This window comes from Anarhichas minor, unplaced genomic scaffold (genome assembly GCF_050575085.1).
Source record: "Anarhichas minor isolate MPS153535 unplaced genomic scaffold, ASM5057508v1 ptg000025l, whole genome shotgun sequence".
Lineage (NCBI taxonomy): Eukaryota > Metazoa > Chordata > Actinopteri > Perciformes > Anarhichadidae > Anarhichas > Anarhichas minor.
This window is the reverse complement of record NW_027466471.1, coordinates 4,055,498-4,060,426: the sequence shown is the minus strand read 5'-3', so window position 1 is coordinate 4,060,426 and position 4,929 is coordinate 4,055,498.

The window sequence follows — 4,929 nt, the reverse complement described above, 5'->3', positions numbered from 1 at the left end:
GTGAAAGTTAGCGGAAAGATTAACGTGAGACAACATCCGGTTTCTTCAGACGAACATCCGGTTTTCAGAATAAGATGCCAACAAAGTATGAATTATATTCACATTAAGTATAAAACATGCTGCCTGCATCTCGTGAGTTAAAGGGAAAATACACCTAAATTGTGCGTAAAGTGTCTTTATTCTTTGATCGCTGGATAACCATCATCACCGTGGAGTTACAGCATTATATTGATGAACAGTAGAGCTGCATTCACATGCTCTGACTGTCATGAAGACAGACATTTTTGCTGAAACGTGCTGAAACATTTTATTCCTGTTGCACAGCAGTGGAACGTTTCACATACAGTCACACACTGAGCACAGATAGTGAAGAGATAGAACTGCTGCTGTGTAAAGGGAATACTGCTGTTAAAAAGAACCTTATTTGTTTAAAGTGTTTACAAACCAAATGTTATTGCCCTTTTGTTCATATAGCAGTACTTTTAAAATAAAAGTGCGCAATACACTACTTTTGAATTCATTATTGAACTTTGCCATAACAATGAGATTAATCGCGATTAATCGCAAAAAATCCATGCGATTAATCACAATTAAAAATTGTAATCGTTGCCCAGCACTACTAATAATTGCATAAAGGAGGAAAGCACTTTAGTTGTAGCCTATTAAGTGCTGCAGAATAGATTTATTTTTTATTTTGTTTGCCTTTTTTTGGCTGCACAACTGGGAAAAGTTTTTTATATATATTTTGGATATAGAATATACTGTTACTGTATATTGGCATTTTAGCAGAACGTTTTTTATTCATTTATTTATTATTATTATTATTTATTTGGTGCAGAATACTGTTTTGTATTTAAACTAAGGTTTTGTTACTGTTATTATGTTTAAATCAGTTCCAAGTTACACAAATGTTAATATATTTTAATAAAGTTTGCCTGTTCAACATAATATCAACCAGGGGCGTCGTTAGGCCTATTTTAGGGTGGCTGAAGCCCCCCTCAAATGTTCTTCAGCCCCCCCAAATAATTTGGCATAAAAAATAAAAAAAAGAAGAAAAAAATATATATTTTTATTTTGGTGATGTCATTAAATTAAACTATTGTTTCTCACATGGACAAGTTATTTATAACTCTAACATGCTACATATGTGCGTGCGTTCTGGTTTGTATGTTTTCTCCCCCTTCAAATTACAATCCAATAGCCATCATCATACTTAACGATATAAAGTTGACACTGTCAGGTTCATTCTCCATCATGTGGATGGAGAATTCCCTTTAAGAATTAGGATTTGGGAGTGATGCGGATATTCTATATTTGTGTTGTCAAATTTCACTATGACCCTCAAATTCTGTCTCTTGTGCTATCATATACTGAATGCAAGCAAAACTACAGAGCAAAATCACACTCTTTCTGATTGAACCAATCTATGAACTGTCTGAAACAATGGATATCCGCGGCCCCAAATGGGCCCCAAAAAAAATTGCAAACATACCACTCCCCTTGAGAAGGACAAAAAGCCCCCAAACATCCTTCCACCAAGCGAGAAACGGGACAATTAATCATGGCCCGTGACTGGAAGATGCTGGTCGACATCGGCCAGCAATTGATCTTTCCTCCAGAGATTGCTGCCACCAACCTCAGGCCAGACCTGGTACTCTGGTCCCCTTCACTGAAGACTGTGTACATCATAGAGCTCACAGTCCCATGGGAGAACGCGTTTGAAGAGGCCTATGAATGTAAGAAGCTACGCTATGCAGAGCTTGCAGCAGAAGCAAAGCAGCGTGGCTGGAACACAAAAAACTGTCCAGTGGAAGTGGGATGCAGAGGATTTGTGGCTTCTTCGACCATCAGACTGCTGAAAGAGCTGGGAAGCCACAGTCAGGCTCTGCGGCAGACCATCAAGGCAGTCTCAGAGGCGGCTGAAAGAAGCAGCCAGTGGATTTGGATCAAGCGGAATGACCCATGCTGGGCTCCAAATAGGTCAGCGTAACCCACTTGAGAATCCCCACCTGTTAACCATTCAAGCGTCTACCATTCTCAATGTTGTCAAGTTTGAGACAGTTGGGCACGGCACACAAGCTGAGGGCTGATCATCCTGCAGCTGGCCGCCCTTGGGGAGGGTGTATAGTATTGAAAGGCCGAAACACTCAATGACACAAGGGAACATTACTGATGATGTGTTCTGGGCCCAACTGTCCCAAAATTCTACAACCTAAACCAAACCAAGATACACCCCACACAAGCTGGAAAACCCCCACTTGTATCGTCAACCACTCAAAACAAGATTAATTTCCTGGAAGTGCTCACCACCTTGGCACAAAGGACAGACAAACATCATGTCCTGTGTTTTTTGATTCTGAAAAGTATCACCATTTTGATTTTTTTATACATTTGATAAATTCGTCTTGAATTTGTTTCTGTCTTGATTTCAGCGCATGAGTTAAATCATGTGAATAAATATGAACAGACAGTGACAACCATTTTGTTTATTGTATTTGTATTTATTTACTCAGAACATGGAATAAATAAGAAAAAAAAGAATAACAAGTGAAAATAACATTAAATATAGTAAACTGTCAATCAACCAGTTCTCTATGAACAACATGAATTTTGAACATTAATAAATATTGCACGTCTGAAAATGATTATGGAGAAATACACACATATACCTCTTCTCCATAACTCAAACAATTAACTTAATATTGATCACATTAACCTTGGTGACTGGTGGCCTAGTTTCCTGTTTAAAATTCCTTTAATAATTTCCTAAATCCTTATGAATTCTGCTTCACGTCTCTCGTTGACCTCGTGACGTCTTCCATGGAGGTCGAAGAGAAGTGGTGAGGAAAAGACGCTTTTTTTGACCGGAGCCATGCAAGAATCAGGCTCCGGGTAATAAAAGCAGTCTACCAAACCTGAGTCAAGGGATGAAGGAGTCCAGGTGGACTGACTTCTTTGGACCAGATGTTTCCCCCGAAAGGCAGCTGGCGGGTCTCTGTACAGAACGCCCGTAGAAAAGCTGACAGCAGGCCTCCAGAGGACGCTTGTACACGGGGCAATAGCTATGAACAGATACAGCACCTTGATCCTGAGCTGGGTGGTTTATTCTGCTCTCAGAGTGAAAGTCTTATACATCTATTTGTTCAGTGTACAAATACAATTTAATAAACTTAATACAAATATAATACAATCTAAGACAACCTAATACAACTTATTAAAATCTAATACAATTTATTACAATCTAATAAAACTTAATACAACCTAATACAACTTAAAAAAACCTTACTACAACTCAACACTCATTTCAGTATAAATAAGTAATTTCAAAGTCAGCTAAATTCAGTTCAAATGAATAAAGGTGCTTTCCTGGATCGTGGTGCTGAACATTACCTGGAGGTTCAGTGTCTCTGTTGCACCACCAGCAACAGGTTCCAAACTGTTTCCTCCACTCCGGATTAAGCCTCCTGGTCTTTGGACTTACCTTTACAGGCTCACCGGGTCCCTCAGGTGGTTCAGAGAAGCTTTGGAAAAACAACAAAATAAGTTCTCATAATTTTGCAGTTGGCTCTTTAATGCTTTTAATTGTATTTGAATGTCATTTTGTGATGTGTTTCTTTTGTCTCAATGCTTTTGAAAACTTTGAGTGGCCTTGTTGCTGAAATGTGCTGAGTAAAACCTTCTCTTGCATCGCCTTTGGGGAGAGCTTGGGGGGATGCTACGGGAAGAACTAGAGGGGGAGCTAGAAGAAGAGGGGGAGGAGGGAGGAGATGCCCAATGTGAACATCCAGGGTCACAGCGAGTGGAGGAGCCAGCTTGCGCATTGAAGCTGGGATCCTACGGAGGATGATCCGTGGGGTGTCGGGCCAGTTGGGGTCCGGGATGAGGAAAGTCCTCCACGTGAAGCGTTGACCCGCCTGAAGGTAAAAAGAAATACAACCATCAGACCACTGCTCCACATCATGGAAACAAACCAAGGACTGTTGCGTCATATGAACTTTCTCACATCACATATTGAATAAAGAGGATCTGTGCCCCTGTGCAGTAATACTTCATTGACAGAAAATGTCATACAATAAATTATACACAAGCAAAAGTATGAAGTGTGTGCAGTAAACACTAGAAAGGTGCAGATCTCTTTCAGGAGTGTGTGCAACGACCACTGCTGTAATTTTTTGGTTGAATGAATACAACCCAAAATTGATGTATATACTGTATCAGACACGTTTTACACTCGCAATTTAATCTACAAAGATGTGTGCATCAGCTCTGTGCAGGCGTGCGTCTCAGCTCCATTTTACGGGCATAACCGAGACTTGAAGCTTTTATTTAGGCTTCATGTCTATTTTTCTTTGACAATATTGAAGTAAACGTGATGTTGCTGCCAGATAAAAAGACACAGAATAACTTTTTTCTCCGTCAGCAGAGACGGAAGGTGTGTTAGCTGTTAGCCAAACACACCAGCCAAACATACCTTCCAAAAACAGTAAAAGTGAGCAAACTGTTTTCCCCATAGATATACAGTCTATGGTTCCCCCCCAGTGTCTCCGGCCACAGATTAGCAGCAGGGGGTCGGGTCATTTTCCACTATTATTCCAAATATGACAATATTCCCAATTTGATATGGCTCATGTACATATATTCCGTTTGTATATTCTGAATTAGGCCTTATTCCCAATGGATCATTTTCAGATAAAACATGGGATATGCTGATATTATTCGGGTTTTAAGGAGCATTCTTTGGATGTATACAACATTCGTAATATCAGTCTCAATATGGGTTTTTACGACCTCTTTCCTGTTGACGACCAGCTCTGTGCATTGAACACAGACCAACTAGCCAATAGTTTGTAAAGCTGGAGTAGAGATGCCCAAAAGAAAAACACTTTTCTGGGTCAGAAGGAGAGAAACACACCTACTTATATAAGCATT